This window comes from Anser anser (assembly GCF_964211835.1).
Source record: "Anser anser genome assembly, chromosome: 5".
In the NCBI taxonomy this organism is placed as follows: domain Eukaryota; kingdom Metazoa; phylum Chordata; class Aves; order Anseriformes; family Anatidae; genus Anser; species Anser anser.
Window position 1 is genome coordinate 23,711,279 of NC_139725.1, and position 25,001 is coordinate 23,736,279.

The 25,001-nt window shown below is 36.5% G+C and overlaps 1 long non-coding RNA gene across 2 annotated transcripts in view; it reads left to right on the forward strand.

Moving 5' to 3' along the window:
• Positions 1–234: 234 nt before the first annotated feature.
• The window catches only part of LOC310900074, a 52,772-nt gene continuing 28,005 nt past the window's right edge, over positions 235–25,001 (forward strand). For both annotated transcript variants that reach the window (XR_014584809.1, XR_014584810.1), the window contains exons 1-4: positions 235–1,680; positions 3,627–3,660; positions 5,617–5,746; positions 8,288–8,409. This is a non-coding gene — a long non-coding RNA (uncharacterized lncRNA). The remainder of the gene's footprint in view (positions 1,681–3,626; positions 3,661–5,616; positions 5,747–8,287; positions 8,410–25,001) is intronic.

Consider the following 25,001-nt stretch of genomic DNA (forward strand, 5'->3'; position numbering starts at 1 on the left):
ATTTACTCTCCCATTTTTTGTTGTGAGGAGCTTTTGAGGAAAACCTCGGTGTTTTTTAGTTTATGTGATTAAAATTCTCAAACGGCTTTCCAGTCAGCTGTTAGTTCTGCAATAAGCTTTAATAAGAAAACAAAAGGTGTTTGATGTCATCTCAGAATGTCACACAGGAGAAGGAGATGTGAACTTGTGATTAGCATCAGGCCTGAGCTTCCAGTGAGTGGTGTGGGAGCTGCTGCTGTTACACATATTGTGCTGCTGCACGAGTGGGAGGAGATGAAACTTCTGCCATTTCTATGGCATCACTCAGCAAGGTGTAAATGAAGTATGAAATAAAAACTCTCAACCCACTCAGTGCACAGACAGAAAAAAGATAGTGCTTTATACTTGCTGCTGTGATAGGCTATTTGCTGTAATATTAACCTTACACAGTGCCAAAATGCTCTCTAAGTTTTACAATCTCAGGTCAAAAGAGAAATGATTTCTTGTTAGTTCTCCTCCTTTTTCTCTCTTTCCACCAACATGCTACTGCACGTCAAAGCTGGTGATGCAGAGCAGGAGTGAGGTGAAAAGACTGACAAGGGGATTTTGTTCTCAGAGAAAGAAATTCTGTAAGTGAATCAGTAGGCGCAATTTGAAATGAACTTCAGGGTAAAATGATAAAACACCACACACTGGATGCAGCTACAGATTTAGAAACATTTGTTGTCTTCATTTTATTGAGCTCAACCGGGTGATTTGGAAGGAAGGAGCCATAGGTGGTAATGTATCTGTGCTATGTTTAAATTCATTAGCACCAGGGAGTCTGTTTGTGTTGCTAGGTAGCTTATTTGGTGTGGTAGCAGTCTTTGGAAGGAAATGCTTTTCAGGCCCAGATTTGCCCCTAGGTCTTGCCCTCATAGCTTAACAAATTGCTACCTAGATCCTTGTGGGATCCCACTCATTATTTTTAAGCCATAAACAAGTCTCCTGGCAGCCTTCTTTTTATTTGGCTGGAAATGTTCAGTTGTTGAAGCCTCTGAGCTAGATCCTAAGCTGGTGTAAATAATGCATCTTCACTGATGTCAATAAAATCAGGCCAGTTTATACCAGCTGAAACTCTGTCCCTTCAGAAGCAAGGCAGCCCCTAATCTCCATGCCATTCACATAGAGGTGAATATTATATTTTCCTTTTCTTTTTTTTTTTTTTTTTAAATCTTTGTATGTCCTTTGTAGAACTAAGTGATTTGTGCTGCAGACACTGCCGAGAAATAGAAAGAAGTGAGATGGGTGCTGATTTAAAATGCTGGACACCTGGACCCCTGTCTTGTTCTGCTAGAGACCTCTGCGTGGCACCATTGTTATTTCTCTTTGTGCTCTCATTCTTCCCCTTTTATTTTCCAGTCTTAGAAAAGCATGGGGATAAAGCTGGTAAATATTGCAGTAGATACTGCAGTAACAGGAGCTGCAGTGTAGAGGGGCATCCAGTACCATCACTGCAGAACAAGCATAAACTGAGAAATGGAGCTTCTGAACAGTGACCAAGACCCTGCTCAGCTACTGGACAGCTGCATAAAGGAAGGGTCATACAGGAAGCATCATATATGGACTTGTGTGCAGAGTCGGGTCCCTGCTGATTACACTGAGTAACAAAGTGACATGGATTCATACCAGGGATGAGCTTTCTGTAAGACTGCACAGAAGGTAAGGGGATGCGAGACACCTGGCGCTGCATTCAGGGTGATTCAGCCTATAGAATCAGCTTTGGGAACAGAGGATAAATTCTGGTGGGAGGGGTTTATGTAAATACCATTCTGATTAAAGCAGGGAGCATGAAGGTAAGAAATTACAGCCTGCTCCGTCTTGCAGTGCTTGCTAGTGATACCATGTCCATAGGGAAAGCTTTGTGATAAGAAATGAAAACAGCAAGATTCAAAGAAAGCCAGGCACCTTTGTAAAGACTTGAAGGAAATTGGGTCATTAAAACACTCTTCAGGCTTTCAAGAGGTATGGGGGAGACCAGAATAATGCATGTGCAATGTCTGTATTAAGTCTTAAGAAGGCCAATAATCCTTTTGGTGCACAGAAGTGAATATCACCCACCTGGAGAAAAGTCTGCAATACAGTCAGGTGAGGACAAAATTGGAAGGCCATTTGAAAGTAGGACAGTAAGGGTCTTAGGCTGGCTGGTAGAACTATATTCCCCATTATGTTCCTTAATGCAATTTATTACTTAATTTGTTGTGCAATTGCTAGAGAGTGAATTTTCTCTATTTCTGCCCTTCAATAAATTCTAAACAAAATAAAGCTTCCTCATGGTTACACATTGAGAGGGTAGTAGAAATAAGGCTTACACTGCTGCAAAGTCAGACACAGGAGCAGTGCATTAGGTGGGTTAATAAAAATCTCAGCCTAATCAGGTAATAGGTGCCACAATAAAAATTACTTTCCTATAGAATAAAAATATCTGTGAAAGAATGTTTTAGATACCCCATATAGGATCAATATAGGGCAGGACTTAGATTTATCATGTCTGTATCTGTTTGGTCACAAAAGTATTGCACTGTAATATGTAAGTTCTGGTCAGATGCACATTTATAAAATAATGCTACATTGTTCTTGTAAGCAAGTTCAAACCCTAAACATATTATTTGCATAAGGATGAGTCCTTGATGATCTTACTCTTTATTTATAGTTTGCAAATGAATGCTTACAAAACCAAGAGATATACATTCACTCGCTACTAATTTATAGCCATGTTACTTCAGAATTGTCTCTGAAATTATTACATGCAAGTTAAATTCAAACTATTCATTTACACCACTGCTGACAAACAGCATTCTGATTTTTTTCTAGGGAAAAGAATGGATAATAAAGAGAATCAGTAGGAAAGCTTTTTAAAAACTTAATTTTATAATATTTATTGTTGCTTTTACTATATTTATTTATTTACTTTGTTTCTGAAAGAAATAAAACAGGTGATAGAAACCAAACAAAACCACAGAGGATTCTGGGTCATTTAAGTAAGTGAACTACCAGCTAGCAAATGCAGTTTAATGTAGAAAAATGTTAAACAATTCATCTGGGAGGAAGGAATCAGTCTAAGAAATATGTACTAAATATGTAGTCATCCAGCATACTGATTAGGAAAGAGGTAGAATAGTGATGGAGAAATGACTGAAAACATGAGTTCCAGTGCACTGTAGCATTAAGAATTTTGAACAATATATTAAAGAAGAGAAGGCTGCATACCCATAATAGAGGATGAATTGAAATTTCATTTAAAACAGGATTACAGTTCCTCAGATTTTTTTCCTCAGTGGTTGAAGAATAAGGAAAATAGTTACTCGTAGCACTTTTCATATTAATGAAACATTCCCTGCAACTTTTGCAAAGAAACAACTGCTTCTAGAGAGTCTGCTCTCATCAAAGACACTGTTCCAGTTAGAAAACAAATACCAAACCAGAAATTTCAAGCTGTGCAGATGCACGTGTGTGCAAACATGCACCAATGGGTATTGATATTTTAGGCTTATTCTCCTATGAAACTGCAGCGTAATGCAAGGAGTGCTGCACTGAGTGGTTAACTGCCATATATCCAAATTAATGACCAGAATGATAAAGAAATAATTTCTGCTTTTCGTTCTCAGAGTCTGCCCTGCAGCTTCTTCACAGAGACCAGAGGTAAGTGGGAAGGCAGGCTGGATGGCAGGGGCTGTGCATTCAGCTTGCAGGCACGTTAGGGTAATGAGTTTTTCCTGAGTATCAGGTGTTTTCAGATGTGTGTAATTATTGGCAGTACTGCAGAAAATGCTCTACTGATGCTGTGTGGGTATAGCTATTCACATGCCATGCTCCCTTGCTCAGGCTCTTATCAAGCAAAATATTTTTTTCCATGATTCCAGCATGGCCATCTGTATCGACATGACTCCTATATTCCTATTTAAATCCTTCTATGCTGTCTCAAGCCCTTTTTTTTCTATTGGGCTGGGCTATACAATCAACAGCTAGAAAAGCGTGATGCATCAGTGCTGAGTGGCCTGTGTGTTTGTATGTGCCTGTGCAGGGCTGCGTGGTTCTGCAGGGAGGGAAGCAGGGCCATGGCACTGCTGCAAAGCTCACACCCAGGGCTCTGAAAAATATCCTGTGGCCAACAGACACGTGGCGATTTCAGTGGTGCTGTACTCACTGTCTGCCTGGCAGGGCGTCAGGGGCTCTGCCCAGAGCTGGCAGGATGGAGTATGTGCCTGTGTCAGCTGCTTCTGTTTGCAGTTCAGTGTTTTAGCACTATCCTCATTTACACGGACAATTTAACCTCTTAGACAGGGAACAGGCATCTTTTCCTTTCTGTCAGCATGACTAGAAAGACACTATGCCCAAATGAAGGGTGAGCCGAGCAGTCATGAGTAGGAATATCTCACACTGGAGCCTGATGTAATAGGTGTTTTATGCATCACTGCGTGAGAATGGGAGGTTACCTGGCAGCTGCAGTAGTAGGGCCGAACGCTCTGTGGCATGCAGTCCACCAGTTGTCAAAAGCTGCACTGCTGCAGCAAGAATGCCAAAGAGATGCAGAAACATGCAAGGCGTCCATGCTCTGCCATGCAGACATAGCACATCCTCAGGCTGTCTGTGCAGTCCTGCTTCCCAGCCAGTTCTCTGACAAAAAGCCCACTATCTTGCCGTTCAGAAGAATCGCATTTTGGTGGAGTTGTATGATGTGGTCTATACGTGTGTCAGAATCTCTATAATATTATTCCATTGTCATTTATCCTCATCCCTGAAATGGCAGAACTTTGCATTATGCAGATGCCACTTAACATCTATCACAGCAACTCCCTGCACAGCTAGACTGCAACAGGTGACCAAATAGTTCGGCTTCGTTTTCAAATAAATGCTTATTTATGCAAATGTATGCTTTGAATATGCTTATGAAGAGCGGGCTGAAGAAAAATATCCTTTGCTTTAAAGAAAGAGCAACTGCGGGGATCCTCACTGAAATCCCCTTTGCTTGACTTTAGGTAGAGGCCAGAGACCAGTAGATGGCAATCTCCGTCTGTCACAGAAGAGCAGGGTTTTAATGCAGGGGCTCTTGTGTGCATCTTCCCTTTGCTTATTACAGTTTACTTGAAGGTCAAAACGACCTGAAAATCGTAGGCAGCCTTTGTTAGGCTCAGAATGTCAGAATCTGGAAAAGCACAGCTGAAGTTCTGCATTATGCAAATCCCAGCTAGCTGGATCTGTAAAAAGGAAGCTAACCTAATGGCATGAATTTGTGCTAATCTTTTTCATTTTTAAGTAGAAGACAGAGAGTTATTTTACAGCATTGTTGTGCTTTTCCTCCTGTGGGCTGCTAATCTTTTAATGCACCCTTTAGAAAAAAGAAAATGGCTGTTTTCTCTGCACCCCACATTTTTTTCCCCCAGTGTTTAAAATCAGAAGAAATAACGTGATCTTCAGCTGACTTAAAAAGGAGTCAAGACACAAAAGAAAAGCATTTACCTGCTATAGTGACAAATCTGCCATGCTAGAGTAATGTGTCCAAGCAGCAATGTGATAGTCTAGTTTAGCATTTGAAATGGAAAATGGATGGTATTAAAGCTATCACTGTGTAATTTTTATACATTTTTTTTATTGCAGAACAGAAGATTAATGCTGCTAATTTCAGTTATGTGAAAACTGTGAGCTGATAAAGGACCTGGATGTTTTTCTAAAGCAAATATTAATAGCAGAAAAAGGAATATTCCTATCCTGTGGTGGAAATAATTGTGTCAGTAATCTCACCATGCTGCTTTAAATGAGTTTGCATCATTTCATGCAGTATCATACTGCAGACATTTGATCATCTATAACATGATGATGGAATGATGAAAAAGAAGGCTAAATTAATATCCTAGATACAGTGACACTGGTAACAATATAGGAAGGTTTTACTGGGAATGCAGGATTTTCTGTACCATCCTTAAATGCAATTCTTGCACTGCTTTCCCTCTGCTGGCCTCTGATAGTGGATTGCATTCCTGATGCACCCTTTATGTTACATGCTAGTAGTTAGCTGAGTAGCACAGAACATACCTTTACGAGTAACATTCATTAGGGAGAGGAATTAACTGCAAACTGGATCTGTCCGGTGTCCTATAGGATAAAAGATGAGTAGAGAACTACTATGCTAGCTATGCAAAACCTGAATGCTCTCAGTGTGGAGCAGGAGACCTGGAGGTCCATGTGAACATGTAGCTCAAAGTAGCTAAGTTAAGGAGAGATGCCCTAACATGAGTATTGGGGGCAAGACAGATTCTTGCACTTTGTTTCACCCTAATGAAAGGATTTTTATCTGATGATGCAGATGTGGTATGATCTATGAGAGGTAAGACACAAAAGCTTTGTGAGAAACCTTGACTATAACCAGACACTAAGGCATGTGTAGCCTATTCCAACTTACAGGTACTCCATTTTATAGGTCAATTTTTCTTTTAAAAGAAAAATTTTCTTTTAAAAGAAAAGAAAAGGGAGAAGAATCCAAGCAGTGCTCATAGCAACACTGTTTTGAGTGAATGATAAATGATGGACATGCCATAGTAGAAGAAAAACCTCTTATATTAGGAGAGGTGAAAAGAAAATAAATAAGCATGTTTATGGGTAGAAGGCACTGATTTATGAGAAAAGATTATAAAAATGAATTTTTGACATGATAACTTCTACGAGTGGTTGAGTACATGCAAATATGTTTTGGGAAATGTGGGCTCAATTACAAGCACAACAGAAATTGCTGGAATTGTTTTTCGTGATAGAAAAGACTATCTTTTGTAATTACACTAAATAAGGAAAACTCAGATAAAAATCTTTGCTGCAAGAACATTTATGTTGTAAAGCAACTTCCCAAAGAAATAATATGCATCCACTGCTTGAAACAGCTAAAAGTTCATTAAATAATATCAAATGGGAATATATAAACATTTTCCTTCTCTAGCACACATGATTAAAGGACAAAAAAAGTAGAAATGCTACATGCAATTTCTTCTTCTCAGTGGGCTGAGTGCATGTTTACACTATAGTGGCAGAGGGAGAGAAGTGTTTTCAGTGCCTACAGCAGAAGCCTGTTCAGGTGCCTACACTCAGCACCTCAGTTGCACTTGTCCCTGGTGAAGGACAGGGTACATCTAAGTGGTTAATCAAAGGTGCCCATGAAAGGCAGCAGCTAGGTTTTACTTAAATGTTCCCAATCACTCTTTAGAAGCACTTGTTTTTTGTTTGTTTGTTTGTTTCACTGGTTATATGGGGAACCTGCACACCTTTGAGGCCTGGGTTAAAGGCTTAAAGCTATAGGTAGCACCTCAATGTCTTTCTGAATGCACGCGTTTTTGAAATATTTGACCTTATCTCCATAGACAGTTACCTACTTTTATTTTATTCAAAGTCAGCAAACAAGAATATAATTCAAAATTCTTTTTCCTCAGCTGTTGGGGTGATTTTACACCACATTATGTTCATGCAAATAACTACAGAAGGTGCAAAGATTAAAAAAAAAAAGTTTGTCTTATTTTCTTCTGCAATTGTGAATCTTTTAAAAGCAGTAGTCTGTGTTCTTTTTTCCCCTTCTGGTAATCAGGGACAGAGAATGCCAGGGCTCCCATACTGGTCTCAAGGCTGACACTGGACCTAGCAGCTGCAAAGGTTTCCATCAGCTGTCATTGTTTCCAAATTTTTGAAATGCTACCAAAAACAAAACTTCTCTTTTCTGACAAAGAACTAGGGATGGCACTGCGTGTCTTTCTGGTATGCTAATCATTTTTGGATTTCAGCACACAGCGATAAAAATTTGCCCAGCAGGATAAAACTAGTCCATGGATTGTTTCATTCCATCAGCCCTGCCATGCATGCTGCGACATAAATGTTACCAGAGTAGTTTTGGTGGGATTTTCTTTGCTAGAACATTAGGTCTGGAACAAAGTATTTCCAACTGTTATCATTGACATTTGTAGAAGAATTCTCAGACCTGCAGTTCCTCTTGGTTCTGTATCAAAAACATGTTTTATGGGATTACCATTCAGTTAGGGATATTTTGGTGCAGCAAAATAAGCTAAATTGGTTAGGTGGCATTGCTTTACTGCAGATTTTTTTTAAGCTTAAATATCTGCTGAAAGGAGGATGAAAGGATTTTAATGAAGTATAGCAGGTAATAGCTACCATGCAAATTCAGTAGTGTTAAGAATGTGTTCCTGAATTTTAGTTATCATCCATACTTTGTACCCAGAAGGAAATTATTCTGAATTGATGTTTTTTTCTTGTTTTTACTCATATTCCTTTTAAGTCCTTTACCAGCAGAGACCTAGTCTAATCAGCAGCACTGCTTCCAGTGAGAACCGAACTCTCAGAAACCATCACATTATTCTCAAAATCTTGTTTCATGGGCAACAAGAAAGTTCACCTAAGGTATACATACGCTTACATGTATATATCCAAACATTTTTTGTTAGATAACTGAAATTTATGAGTCTAATAGTTATTAACCCAGAACTAATTATTACAGAAAAGGAAGGAATAATAAGACAGTACAAATTGCTGTTATACATGTAGTCAGTTTCTAGCCCTTATCCTGATATTATACTCACCTTATCTCTGCTCCTCTGGGTCCTAATGTCAGCGTTTTCATTCTGGTTGGGTGTGTTGTAATAAGTTGTCAGCACCATAGCCCTTCACTGAAAGAAATATGATACTTGCGTTGATTTCTTCGCTCTGTGATACTTGCGTTGATTTCTTTGCTCTAGGATCCACATGGGGTTCTTTCTATATGCTTGCTAACACGCTTTTACCTCTTGCTCTTTTTTTTTTTTTTTTTTTTGGTCCAAAGGTCAGTGTTGCATCAAAATTTGCTACATATGGTGCATTTTACATACTTCAGATAGTACTTCTTTGTTCTTTGTGTTACCACTAAGCTCAGTTTTGGCCATCTCCAGGTCTGCATTTCATAATGGACTGTTGAGGTGTTGTTTACAGTTGTGGGGCCTCCAGTGCCAGTCTGTGCCCCATCTTTTATCATCCCGTGCCTGTGTTCCTCTGTATCTAAACCTACCTCTTCAGCCCTTAGGACCCCTATTTACATATTAGGCTTGTATTTGCTACGCTACATTATTATGCTAGGCTTGTAAAAACTATGGTGATACTAGGCAAATATAAACAAAAGTAAAAAATTACCCACAGACATCTCAACAACTAAAAAAAATTGCTGTTACAGCTAAACCAAGTAAAATGAAGTTGCTGGCAAGTCAAGGAAGTTCAGACAAAGCAGGCCTTGCAAACTTCAGCCCTAAGGCCTTGAAAATTCAGTACAAATCTTATAGCTTGCTACCAGCCATGAGAATAATGCATTACAAAGCTGTATGATGATAGAACAGGTGGCACTGAGCAGATTCCTTGCTCTGATATCCCCTAATGTTGGGGCTGCAGTCTTTTTATATGATTTGTTTAAACCAACTTTCTGACAGAAGACTGTACAACTTATGAGCTGTTGCACTCAGAACTTAAAAAATACAGGAAATAGTGTTGTGGCAGGATGACAATGATAAAAAATGTCTTCACACAGCGCGTTCACACTCCACAGGACAACTGGATGGTGTTTTCCTGTTCAGTGATGGGGAAGAGACATTCACAGCATGTATGGGAGATGAAGTCTATGACTACCCAATCACAAGGGAAAATAGTAGAAATAAAGCTGGAATCTTCCACTTGGGGAAATAAAAATCATTTGCAATGACCAGTAATTCTGTGCAGTTTAATTTGCAGTGGATATTCACAGGTATCTGTGTGAATGAAGTGATTCTTGTTTTGATCTGGCAGTATTCTGATTTTTAATTTGTGTCCTCATAAAGTCTGGTCCTCATGATCAGTTTACTTGCTCTCAGATTAGGACCTGTAGGGAAGGATAATGAGGTCATATGTTATCTTTGCACTATGAGAAAAGAAAGTTGGAGTGGAAAGCAAGGAAGGGAGACTCATGGCTCTATAAGCTTGTCTATGCTGGACCAGGGAGACCTTAATTCTGATTCTTGCTCCCAGCACAGCTGTTTTATTTTGCACTGAAAATGTACCTATATTACACTGCAGAAACATGCATTGTCTTCCTTTTTTTTTTTTTTCTTTTTTTTTTCCCCCACCACCATCATACATTTTTATCTGCTTCTGGCACAGCTTCAGTAATGAGGAGTAGGGGACTATCTGTGTTTTCTCAAAGGTGAACTCCATAATCTAGAAGTTGAGTGTTTCTGTGGAAGGTGAGAAATATGGTCATAAGACTTTTCCCCAGGGCTCACAGAAGCAATGGACCCATCCTTCCCCTCTGAACAAGCTCTCTGACTACAACATTATTATTTTGTAAAAGTTGATATAATTCCCAGCTGCATTTTAAAGGAAACCGCAAATAATCCTGATAGCTGCATTTTTTCTGGAGTTAGGAAATGCCAGGAAAGCTCTTGGAACACACATGAGATAAGACCTTTTAGAGGACTTAACTGAAAGAAACATGATTACTGATCATAAGTGGATGTATGTGTGCTGGTGAAATTGGAGCAATTTTGTTCCCAGCTAGAAGTGTACTTCTTGGCATCTAAAGAAATTTAAACTCAAAATAACTTGATGTTTTGGCAGCAAATGAGCATTTTTTTAAGACTAAAATCTCAAAGAAGTCTGAGTTTACATGATAATGTCCCACTCTGCAAAGCCCCTAGTAACCTTAAAGAAACCTTGCTATATCACATATTGATAACAGAAACAGACTTTTACAAGCAGCCAGGCAAAAGCAAAATATCAAACTAGATGCCTCCTTGCAATTTTTCTTCCCTGTTATGGGCAGAGTAACACGTAGAAAGGGAAAAGAATTAGAGTAAAACAGTCTGTTCTAGCAAAGAGTGTACTGGCTGCAGTGCGTCCCACTGCATTGCAGGTTACCCAAAGGGAAGCACATACAAGTTCCTCAGGCAAAAATTCATCCATTAAACTCTTCTGAGGGGAAAGGGTAGCAGCAGTTGGTGAGGGCAGTACAGGAAAGGGCAAATGCAGACTGTACTAAGAAGAAACTATAAAGGGTAGAGAACATATTTTTAAAATTTTATTATTTTTTATGAAACTTGAAAACGAGCCTTTAAAAAGCGTCTTTTTAAATATAAGATCACTCTGCTGAAAGTGAGCAGGTATGGATCTGTCTCTAAATATTGCTCTGCTTCACATATGAAATGCTCAAACAAAGCTAAAAAGATGACTCCAGGTAGGCCTCTAAGTCAGAGACAACAAAATGGTGAAGGTCCACAATACTTAAAAATGGGTAGGTGCATTCTGTACTACACCAGTATATCTCAGGATGAAGGAAACATACTCATATGTTACATTGTACGGCTGCATTGTGTTTTGGAATTCCTTTTCATGCCTCTCAAACCCACCTCTCTCTTCTCTTTCAACTAACTGCTAAATGTTGTGTTAGACCATGTTGTGGGTATTGTGAAGTGTGTTATCTGCAGAAGAGCAACTTTTTGTTACCTTGCTTAACTGTCACTGCTACATCCATGAGTTGAAATAATAATTCAAGCACAGCTATTATTTATGTAATCCCACTATATTGCCATTTCCTCAAAACAAAAGTATTATATATATATATGCATGCACACATAAATTTGATTTTCACTATTTTACCTGAAAACGATCCAGAGTGGCTCAGGTCTTCATACAATGAAATATACATCTTTTGGGTGCTGGATTTGTAAGGCTATTTGTAGACATTAAAATTAAGATTCTTGATAGTATTCAATTAGATACTTTTTTGGGTAAATGTCACACATATTTGCCTTTTTTGGCTGGTAAACTTTTGTAAATCTGCCCCTTGGTTTATTATCTGAAATGCATTATCACTTAATACAGGTAAGATATTTCTGAAATTTCACCTTATATTTTGGACTCTCACATCACTGCTTTCCCTTTGGGTTACATGTAAGAAGGCAAAGAAGTAAGAATTACTGAAGTGTCTTTGGAAGAACAGCAGGACAGTGAATCAGAGAGATTAGAAACAGAGAAAAAAGTCCTTTGGGTCATCTGGTCTGACCTTTGCATTCTGCGGAATTTACTCATATATCATACTTACTAACCTCTTAATCTAACCTTTTGTTTGACTTTTTAGTTCTAAGTTGGTGAAGTTGTGACATGCAGCTACTTTCAGCTCAAATTTAAGTAGGAAGAAATAGGTATGGAAAAGAGTACAGAAGTTTGCAACTTAAATGCTTAGCAGTTCACACTTAAAATGCTGTTGTAGACATTTGTTTTTGATTAGTGATACCAAAGTTATAAAAAAATTTAAAAACACAAGGATAGTACTGTGGATGAAGTATCCCCAGATATATTCTTTGTTGTTACAGACCTCCCATAGGATCTCAGAACTGATCGAGATTCTTGAAAAATGATAGTAGTATAGCATAGAGATGACAAGGTACATGTGGCATAACAAATCTCTCTCTGGCATAAAAGGGAGTTGCTGTAATTTTTTCTAGGTCTTAGGTCATCATCAGATTCTATGTTATTCCTATTGTTGACTGACAGTAGTACTTCTGGATATTTCTATTTTCTCCATGAACAAAAGTAGGAAGGGGGGCTAGGGATCATTAAAAACAAGGATATCCGGACTTTTATTGTTAAGAATATTTTTTTAATATCTCAGTTAAGCATTTTTTTCCTTAGGTACAGATGTCTTTTTTGTCATCTTTGGATAACGTGATTTACAGGTTTAAGGCAAGAAAGGTATTGTGATGGTCTCTTAGTCTGACCTCATGAGTAGACAACAGAATTCCATCCAGAGATGGAATTCCTTTCCTTCATTCATTCTGAAAAGCTTGAAAATATTTGCAGATTGTGATCTTGCCTTTCTTGACCTTTCTTGACCTTTACTTTTCAACAATATATAAAATTATACTTTCTTGTTGGGTCTTTCATTTTTTATTTTTTATTTTTTCTCCTGTCTTTACATTAAATGTACGAGGTCTTCAGGAAGTGCAGGATTCATCAAAAAAAAATGAGGCTGCTTTTTTCTTACTTCAGAAAATGTATTAATTTTCCTCTGTTTAAAATATAAGAGGATAATAATGCAGTATAATTCTGATTTTTGTAATTTAAAGAAAATGGGCACAGACAAAGACAAATTACAGAATTCAAAATGGGTGAAGAGATGATTAGATTCTTCAGAAGTAATGTGTCAATTATGTGAAATTTTAAATAATACTAATTTATTCATATCCTGGAAATCTCAAAGGAGCAGTAAAAAGCCATGTACAATAATTACATGACCTCCTCTTTGGAGAAAAACAATAATCCAGCAAGAGTCAAGAAAAAAATAGGATTCCAATTTTAATAAGTCTTTGATCTAATTAAGACCTTGCATAACTTTCAATTTGAATTCAACTTACAGGCTATAATACTAGGAGCTATTTTCATGTTGAATCGTGTGAGTTTCCTTTCCAAATACATCTTCCAAATTTATAATAAATATTATTCTAAATTCATATTGTTAACTATATAGATACTATTGTATAAACCTCAGTTTTCTTTATTCTGTATTCTTTCTGATCACTCAATTCATTAAGTCTTCAAGTGAGAGCAGAAACTCTCTGGGACATGAACCAAATCTTTATAGCCATAGATATGCTATAATGTGTCTAGCACACTCTGTATATAAAGTTAAATGAAGTTTCTTGAAATGAGAATGTTATGGCTTGTATAGCTGTTGCCAAGCCCTACTCATTTCTAGTGAGTTTAAGTTTTTTAAAACAGAGACATGGATACAAACAAAACTACATTTGTCTAAGCCTTTTTTCTACTGAGTGATAATTGATAAATTTAAGCAAAAGAGTCTTTGTCTGTTTAGGAATTTGAATCGTCTTTTTCATTTTTATAATATTCATAATGAATTATAATAGTTATAATCTAAATTAGAAATTACAGTTGTTACAATAAATTTTTATAGTACTTTATAATTGTCTCTGCAAGAGACTCTAGAAGCATGGCACTTCTGTAAGAATGTGTTTGTTTTTATTTTGAGCGTAGACATGCCCATGAGTCCTTGGAGATAATTGTAATGTATGACTTATGAAGTGAGTAAAATCAGCTGTTTCCCCCTCCCCAAAAGTTAATGCATATGTCTGTTAAGAAATAGTTTCAGAAGTTTAAATTTCAACTACCTGGAGAACAGTAGTACTTGCTATTTTCTAATTGCAGCAAGCACAAGAACATTGTGTCAAAATGCTACCACAGAAGTGAACTCTATTTAGCAACCTACCTTGATCCCCGCATTGGAAAGCAATCTGAAATTAAAGACCCACACAGTATTTTGTTGATATGTGTGGTTTGAGTAGCCTACACGTACATCATGCCTGGCACAGGCCCATAAAACAAGATCAAGCTATTTTTATACTTAAAACTTTCCTATTTATATTTTTTCTTTCAACAATATGTTTTATTTCTGTTACAAGTGCCCTGTCCTACTAACAACATTCCTTCATTTGGCTTTCTTATTTTTACTTCCCTGCATACACTATTTTCTATACTACTAGCAATTGGTAAAGTCTGGGCTGGAGGAGGAAACCATAGCCCGAACAGGTCATGTTCAGCAGGTGATCAAATGTGCAATTCAAAACTGGAACTTTTGGGAGAAGAGAGTGAAGGTTGTGGTGTTCGGTTTATGGTTATACTCATTTAATTCAGCTTTGTTTTGAAAATAAGAGAACTTGTCCTCACTGGAGATAGATATTATTAGATACAATATAGAATTAGATATTGATTGTTCTGGAAGGTGATGTTGCTGGTGCATGCCTGCAGCAGAAGTACCATGAGTAAGAAAGACCACCAACTGCATATCAACCCTGTTTCTCAACCAGTTCAGTGCTGAGAGGCCTGGAGGATCCAGGAAGTCTAAGAGCAGTGTTACGAAGTTCTGCCAGCAGATGGTGATAAAACATGAGGTAGAAGAAGAAAAAAAGCTGACATATTGGCTGATGAGAAGACGTCAGCTATTCTTTTATCTTCTGAAAGCATTCTTTCATTCTTTGGGACATGTAGTGCATTTTGAGGATGGCAGTCTGAGAACCCCATGGAGTATAACTTTGCAACAGCTGCCACTATGAGTCTCTGAAAAGTCATTGCAGACTCTGCTAAAGACCTAAAGTAGGAATATTAGAAAAGATGAAAGGAGTGCTGGAGCTAAAAGGGGAACAGTGCAATAAAGAGAATTTGAGACTGAAAAAAAACAACAGTGAATTCAAGCTGTAGGGATTAGCAAAGCCTTAAATAGTTTAGGATAAGGGAATTAGGGAAAACGGAGAGAAGGAAGTTGATTAAGGACTTGGTTGGTTTGCATGTGGAAGGCTGGAAAAGCTTTTGAAGTTTGTCTCTTGTTATTTGCAACGTGCGTCACATGCCTAGCAAATTATTTAGAACACTATAAAGTGTTTGCAGTGTACTCATATTACAGTCACGTACTCTTTTCTTACCCTTTTGCAGTCATGTGCATTTCTCATAAAAGTTTGTTAGAGCAAAAATACCTTTGTTTGTACCTTTTGGTAAGTGCCTTTCATGTCTGATATTCATTCAATGCCTGATAAGTATTTACTACTTCTTTTGCTCATTTTGTAAATGTCCTCAGATTTGCTAACCTGACATTTTATGCACTTATAAATTGCTTTGGAATGTATGCTTAGCAGTACATTTCTGAGACATCTGAGTCATATTTAGGATGTTACTTATAACCTGCAATGTGCATGCAGTTTGTGTAAGCAAATACATTTTTTTTTTTTTTATCAACAGAGCTAATAAAGACCTAGAGCTTCAGCTAACAGTCTTCAGAAAAGCCCATAGGATAAAATAATAAAATAAATTGCCTTTGTGAATTTTACATTTTGGCTAGCACCCAGGCTAGCAGCTTCAAAGAAACAAAGAGAGTTTTAATATATCTGAGATTTATATTGTCGTAGATACAATTGCATAATTTGCTAGACATTTCTGCATAATGGTGCTATAATTCCTGTTGTTAAAATTTGCTGTTGAGTTTAGCCATCATTATAACTAAATTCTCCTGCAGACTATAACAGCAGGAAACACTGGAACAATGTATTAATCACAACAAATTAAATTAGCAAATAGTTTCCAAGATTCTGAGACAGTAAAGATAGAAAAGACACAGCACAATGAGCCACTTTAGGTTTCTGCTGATCCAAGGTTATTCCCTGCAGTGTTTGAGATCTAAGGTCTGAAGATGTGTTCGAGTAACAAATGGCTAGCTAACCCTTACACTACTGCTCACTTGTCTTCTAGTTCCCAGATGGGTAGAAGACAAATATATGGGAATTCTCAATCAGAAAGTAGTATTCTACTGAAAAGTCAAAGTCATTATTATACTGACTAATCTTCAGTCTGAGTTAAAGCAAGCACCTACAAATGAGGGTGCTTGTCCCCACTGTGAACCTCATTCTTACCAAAAGTGATTCATAGAATAAGTACCAAGAACAACTCTAGTCTAAGAAAAAATGAGATAATGAGCCTTCTGATCAAATCCGAGAACTGTACTACTGAACATCTTTAAAATCTCATCTTCAACATCGGTCAATGAGAGTCAGTAGCAATTTTGGCCAGAGTGTTTCATGGGATAAAGATTAATTTCTGTTGGTAGGGTATGGCACATTAAAAAAAAAAAAAAAAGGAAAAAAATCTCATATTCAGAAAGTTGTTCCTTAAAGTGAGAACTTAACTTTTCCCATTTTAATTCCAGCATTATGGATCCATTCTAAATAATCTGTCTTCTTCCTTCTTTAATATAACTGAAGTTAGACAATAGTGCCTGCTTCCTTTCACTGCTGCTGAGGGATCCCACTGATGCAAAAAATACCAGTGTATTATTAGTCCAATTTTATTTCATCATCAGATAAAAGGTTTTTTTTTTTTTTTTTTTTTTTTAGTATAAACTGGATGTCAGTTTAATATTAGTTGCATTTCTTCTTTTATATCTTATGTATGGACACACACCTTCTGATCTTTGGCATGATTTGGATGGGAAGAGTAAACAAATTTATATTGGAAAAAATACATACAGATGGATAATATAGGGACAAAACTTCAGATCAATTTATGAAATCCAAAAGAATCTTCTTTCTTTTATATGTGAACAAATTATGCTATCGTTGTGAAGGAACAGTTTGAGATTTCTAAAATTTTCAGAAAATTAAAGATGTGAATTAGATGGGAATGCTTTCTCTCACTCAAATAATGGTCTGTGATAGTGAATATGCACTGGATTTTCTGTTATAATTTTAAGTGATGTCTTAAAACCTTAATAGGAGATACTTTTCATGGAAGATGAAATCCTTGTCTAGAACCTGATTTCTTTATTTGATTTGCAAAGTAATAATGGGACGTTGGAAATCAGGGCCCTTTTGAAAATATCATTGCATATTAAAATTGTTTCCGCCTAGTCAAAAAAATCAGGGATGAAATATATTTTTTAGTTTATTGTATGTAAATGTGTATAATTACGTATGTACATATATATATAAATGACTTACTCGATGTACTAAAAAAGTAAAGTCAAGTATATGCTAAGGTTTCTTTTCTCAAGTACCTTCTCATTATAATCATTGTAGAGGTTGACTCATATCACCTGACATACTGACAGACATCCAGGACAAATCTAGAATATGTGAATACTCTTCTAACTCTCTCAAGTCATAATTATTAATATGCATTTTTCTGTCTTTCTAAGTGAAAAGTGTTTGTGGGGGGAAATGAGATTGTGACTTTGGGAAACAATCCTTCTGTCAGATTTCATTTTCACTTGTAATAGAGCATTCTTTATATACAGATTTTAAACTTACAAGGAAAAGGAAAAGTGCTTGATTCGTAGTTTTTTTTTAGTGATTTTAGTTTTTTTTGTTGTCAGTTCCTTCTTCAGAATGTTGTTTTTGTGAAATTTAGTTTTTAAAAAGCCTTGCTTTTTAAAGGGTGTATTTTCTTCATGCAATGCATAATAAATTATAAAATGTTTTGTCAGTTTCCTTATATTATGTGTATATAAATGCACAAAATTTTAATTTTGAGGTTTAAATCAGCCAAAATTAAAACAAAGAAGGAAAGGGCTATTTGAATATAGGATGGTGATCCTTGCACTGGCACATGAAACCATCTGAATGTGAAGTCAAACACACCTTTGCAGCCACCTGGAGCCAACTGATCAAGCCAGACAACTTTCTAGGATTTCTTGTGCTAATAGAGTGGCCTGGCCATGATTAGGCGGATGTCATTTTGCCTCTATTTTTCATTAAAAAAATACAATTTTGAAATATCGGTCTTTAAAGTAGATAGCGTAATGGATGAACTCCAGTAGCAGATGAAAGTCCAGGTGGCCTGAAGATAATTCTGTAGATGATTTTAAGCTATTTTTCTGACTAGTTATGGGAAGGAATCATTAGACAACTTCTGCAGATCTACAGGAAATGAACTTGTTCGAGCCCTTCCAAGTAGGTTTCAGATTTGGAGGGCTGAAATATTCTGAATACCAAAACTTGTTGAGGAAACTCAATCATTTTGGAAAAAACAAAACAAAACACTAAGCAAAGGTTCTCAAATCTATTAAAAAAGAGATGAGACCCATCAACCTCACATTTTTTTCTTCTCAAACCCCCAGATTTCTGCTTACCTTAAAAAAAAAAAAAAAAAGTAAAAGGTAAGTAAAAAAGAAAGTTTACCTGGATTTCTTCTTCATATCTTTTCTCAGAATTTGAGAGTGCACTCAGAATTGCTCTACTATACCATAAATAAAATCCTTCCTTTCTGGATATTGACTTTGATAAGAGTTAGTTTTTGGTCCATGAATAATAATTGTTCAAAAAGTGTTATTTTTCTTCTGTAGGTAATAATGAAGAAGTTCTAAAACTTCTTCAGAAAGTTCCAATTTTTTTTTTTTTGTGTGTATGCATGTGTGTGGAATGTTTTCTAGATGGTTCACTTTCTGAACTAGATTAGGAAGACCTTGAGAATTTTGTACCAAATGTAATTCATATGTCACTGAAGAATGTAAAAACTTCACATTTGAATGAATGTGCTTTTAAAGTGAGGCTATTGTGGGTCCACGAGTATGGTTTGAATTTCAATGAATCTGAACATACAAAAGTTCAGTAGTTCAGAATTGTAAGTAAAATTGGACCTAAGCTTCATAAGAAGGCTCTGATACTGTTCAAAACTCGTTTATTTTCTAACACTGATTTTTAGAAAGGGAATAATTATTTAAATCTAGGGATATATGAGATTTATATGCATAGATTCTGACATGCTTCAAAGATAAGAATGTTAACTCAATTAGAGAACTTCATCATTGACAAACTGATTGAAAATGGCTCTTGCCAATAGGACTTCAAGATCTCTTTGTTAACTCTGAATTTTTTTAGCACCTTTCTAATATGCATCTATCTCAATGAGGTATCTGACTCCCTATAAGATATATGGCTTGATGAGTTGCCTAGCAGAAAGGCCAGTTTGCTGAGAACAGTAATTAGGAAATGGCTGCAGAGTGGGCAGCCTCTTTCTAGACATAATCTAGAGAGCTCTTTCTAGACATAATGAGATTTCAAGCTTACTCCTTTGATCTGAAATCCACCATTCTGAGCTGTGGCTCTCAAAGGTAGGTAAGTGACTATTTATTTTTCATAAAGGAGAGTGATACCAGCCTCTTCAGTGCATTGGTAATTCTGCCTGCCTGCCTCCTAGGCAATACAACACTTGAAAGATGAGAAATATAGCACGAAGTCTCTCTTACTGTGGCAGGAATCAAACTCATACTTTTGGTGCACTCATCACAAGATTACCTTTGAGGGCTTTTCTGTTGGAGCAGTTTCTTCTTTCATGAATAATTAGAAAGAGCAAAAGCAACTATTAACATGAATTTGTAACATCAAGTTGAGACCACTCAACTTATGGAGAAAAGGTTATGTCTGTTTCATGTTATGCAATCAGACAATGTTTATATATCCACTGAAGCACAGGTCAGTACCTGAATGTAGTTCTTTCCAGGCAGGAGCCATTGCAGCTGGAATAAAGAGACATTGATTCATACTTGTTACTTTTCTTCATTGCAAAATGTTTATCTGTTATAGATAACATTGTATTTATATAAATGTTCTATGGAACTATAATTATATAGTAATATAATAGTAGTGTTATAGGGTATTTTATGCCAGATGCGATCTACTAGACTTGTTTTAGATGAGTCTCTCTTAAGTGAGAGAAATAGAGAAATGTTTAGTTTGCAGAGTTGAATAGAATTTAAATAGCAGACACCCAACCTTTTGAAAATGAAGGCAGTCTTGGGCAAATACAGAATTTTATTGCTGAAATCTTAAGTGCCCTGGGATTTTAACTGCCTCCAGAGCAGAACAACAACAAAAGTGATATTTCTTAGGTTTTCATTTCTTTATTTGTGCACATAAAATGGCAGGTTGGTATAGCACAAACCTAAATTCTTATTTAATTCTATCCAGATTTAATTCCATCTGATCTCCAAAGTAATAATTGACCTGTATGAGCTGTCTTGGTGAATCAGACTCATGCTCATGCTTCAAAACTTCAAATAGCAAATGAAAGCCCAAACAACAAAAAAAGCCAAAAAAATATAAAAAAAATAAAAAGCCCAAATAAAGCCCACAGATGTGAGTTTTCACAGACTTTTCACACTATTCTCAGAGGATATTTTAAAATGGGAAAACGTATGAAATTACCAAATGATTGCTATAATGTTAAGTCCTCCCTAATTATTATAAAGAACAACAACAATGCAGATCTTTCTCTGAAAGTATTCCTAGAAAAAAGTCTGTTTTCTCTGGAGACCATGATAGGTACACTCTGACCCTTCATACTCTCAATTCTCTTGTCCATCCTTTGCTTCTTTATGAAGACATGTTTATTTACATACCATATACTTCTATGATTTCAGAAAATATTAGAATATATAGGATAATTCATTGTTTTATTACGCCCTCCTTCCCTCCCTCCCTCCCTCCCTTTTTCTTCCCTCCTTCTCTCCTTTTTTATTTTCTTGCTGTCACAGTGTTCAAGCATACTAGCTATTCTGTTTACAATAAGAACTTCCTCATATGTTGAATGATTTTTCTGTTTGTTGGCAGGTGGTTATTTTTCAGGTATCATTGCAATCTGTATTTACTAGTTTCTCAAAATAAGGAAGATGGTGACCTCAGTTGCTATAACAAAACTAATGGTCAGAAAACATGAAGGTCTCTTACAATATTCTAAGCATGTATATTTGTGCAACTACTGAATAATATACAAATGTCTTTTTTTATTTAACTAAGTCATAATTTCAAGTTAATATTAGATCTGAACAGATGTGCACAGTATTTGGAATAAATTGTGCAAGTATTTCAAAACACAGTCACCATAAGTTGAGTTTGTCAGAGCAGAACAGATGTGTCCACCTGTTAAGAGACTAGGGTATCATCTCTGGGAATGCAAGATGTGATTGAAGTCCATAATGAGAACTGTTTAGGAATGCATCCAGGTTAGCAGGAGGTAGTAGAGATTCTGATTACTGAATCATTCCACTTTTTCCCAAAGCGATCAATGAGTTGAATTAGGCAAACAGAATGGCACACCCAGGACTATTGAAGGAGGGGATGAATGTCCCACACTGTGTAAAAACAGTGCAGAAATTATCCCTGTTTTTCAATAACGATGAGAGAAGGAGAGAACAAGAGGTTCCACAGGGACTGCAGAATACAGTGGACTCCAACAATCTTTATTTATTCTGTTTAAATTTGACATCCTGAAGAGCAAGCAAAATCATTGATTCAACTACCATAGCACTGTTAGTAACTGATTAATTTCTCTTTGAGTCACTTCAATAAGCTGTGAGAATAATCATCCAAAAGTGCACCCAATGTAGAATATATCACATTCATTTTAATGTGAATTTTGTTCTGCCAGGATTGGAAATTACTTCTACTTCCATGTATTTCTTAATAAAGAACAGAATTATAGCATAGAAGGGATAAAGATCAAAATCAGATTTTAGGTAGTGTAAAATGCAAAGAGAATGAGACAAGGTTTGTGCTGGGTTTGTGTTTTCTTGATTGTGCAGAAATACAAACCATCACATTTCTAAAATGGTTTAGATTTTTTTTCTTCATAATATGTATATGTATTTAAAAGCTCAGTAATGTAATTTCTTAACACTTGTTTGCCAGCTTATATCTCCTAGGTTTACTGACAACTTCATACCATTAGTACTGTACTCACTGTAGACCAATATATCTGTGGAAGAATAAACTGTAGATTTGTTTTACTTTTGCATTTTCTTATTAAGTGCAAATTTTATATTGTTGATTATGAGGTGTGAAACGGAAAAGACATGGCTTGGTCTTCAAATGCTGGCTTAAGGATATAAAAAGTTAACTTCAATGATAAGTCCAATTTTGATTTTCTAAATTGAAATAAATTTTATGTAGAAACCTGTGAGGAAGAATTAATGTGCCAATGTATTATTTCTAATTCTATTGTTGTTGCTATTTAATATTCTTATTAAGATTGATATTATGCTATTCACCTGCAAAAGTCCAAACAAACATGCATGAAATTTGAATGCTTACAGGTATCAAGCAAATTAATATCATATCTAGTAAAAGTCAAATAAAGTTAACGATGAATCTTGCCTAACAATAGAAGTCTTCAAAATTTAGACAATACTTTCTGACATTTATAACTTATGTGAAAAAATACTTTAAAATGCTGTGCAGCTGAGGATAGGCATATAAATAATAGATTTGTGGCAGACCTTGCATTGAAGGATGAGGAATATAAATAATATTCTGGGTTCCCAGTTATTGTTGGGTTACAGATAGTGTTCCATGAGACTACCAAAGTCATTTTCATGTTAACCAGAATGAAATTAAAACCAAATCCTAAAGTAAAAATCCATGGACTAACATTGACAATTTTTAGTTTCAGAGCATAGTGTAAGTGAGTGGATAATATAATGAGCTAGAAAAGGGGGAAAAATATTCTCTGCCCTTAGGTTTTGGCTATGATAATTTCAATCAGAACAGTTGACAGGCTTTTGAGTCAGAACAACAAACATACTGCAGGACCATGGCCCCAAAATGATGCATTTCTGCTGTTGACAAGTGGGTAAACAAGCTGCTTTTAGTAATGTTTTGTCTATTGTTAGAATGAATAAAGCTGTGGTTGTAAACACAGCCGAAAGACAGGATGGGTTTTAAATGATACTTTTGTTCCTGCTGAGCCATTACCAACACCTGCAGTTAAAATAATTATTTCAAATGTTTTTCTTTTTAAAAGAAGGAGTAGTTAGCAGTAGACCTGTCTTGTTATGGTAAATTAACATCTGCAGTTAATATGATTCCCCTTGGTTGTAAACATCCTGAATTAAAGCTTGTTATCTCCTTTAGAAGGTATGTTTTATGATTTCGCCTGTTTTGTAGAGAGATAATTAAACATTTCACTGAAGTACAGGTTGGATGACTATGATCTTATTTTAGCCACCACAGAAATTATGGAATGTTTTTACAGCAAATATTGTGAGTATTTAATTAAAACCTGCCCTGAAGTAAAGCAAGCATAACCAACGATGATAGTGAAAAATGGTTTAGGGGTTCTGAGATTGAAAACAAGACAAGAGCTGAATAGAGCTTTTGCTATCTTGTGATTTTTGTTTTTAAAGAAAATCTTATATTAAATTTTAAAAATATTGTGAATACACATTAAATTCTAGGTGAAATAAGAAAAAAGAGAAAAAGATATGGATTAAACAGGTCATCTTTGAGCCTTATTTTGACATAGGTTTTAAACTGTAGTTAGTAATGGAGCTATTCTTGGTTTATACATCCATGGGTCCTGAGGGAAGGGGTGGATGTAGTTTCTAAGCTGCTATCCATCATATTTGAGAAGTCTTGGCAGTCTAGTGAAGTTCCTACTGACTCCAAGAGGGAACATAACCCCTATTTTTAAAAAGGGAAAAAGGAAGACACAGGGAACAACATGCTAGTCAGTTTCACTTCTGTGCCTGGCAAGATCGTGGATTAGATCCTCCTGGAAACTGTGCTAAGGCACATGGAAAATAAGGAGATGATTGGTGACAGCCAACATGGCTTCACTAAGGGCAAATCGGGCCTGTCAAATCTGGTGGCCTTCTATGATGGGGTTACAGCATTGGTGGATAGGTGAAGAGCAACTGGCATCATCTACCTGGATTTGTGCAAAGCATTTGACACTGTCCCGCATGATATCCTTATCTCTAAATTGGAAAGACATGGATTTGCCAGATGGAGGACTCAGTGGGTAAGGAACTGGATAGATGGTTGCACTCAAAATTTTGTGGTTAATGGCTTGATGCCCAAGTGGAGATCAGTAATGAGTCATGTTCCTCAGGGGTCAGTACTGGGACTGGTGCTGTTTAACATCTCTGTCAGTGACATGGAGTGGCGGTTTTACCTTGTTAGGCAGCTACACTCCATCACAATTGCTCTCTCAGTCCCCCTCCTCAGAAGTAGAGGGGGAGAAGAAAGTATGATGAGAAGAAAAAAAAACACAAAAGGTTCACAGGTTGAGATAAGGATAATTTAATTAGAGGGAAAAGGAAGAGGGGAAAAACCAAACCAAACCAAACCAAAAAAACAACAAGCAAAGAGCACGCAAAAACACACAGAGAGAGAAAAAAATATCTCTCCTTCCCATCAACAAGCGATGTTCAGCCAGGTCCTGGGACACAAGGTCTTGATATGTGTAGCAGTTTAGGAGGACAGATATTTTCATAACAAAAACCCTCCTCCTCCTCCTTCCCCTTTCCCACCTTTTATTGCTGAGTATGACATAATATGGTATGGAATATCCCTTTTGTTGGTTTATGTCAGCTGCCCTGGTGATGTACCCTCCCTACTTCTTCCCTACCCCTAGCCTACTGGCTCTGGGGGTTTGGGAGGGGATCT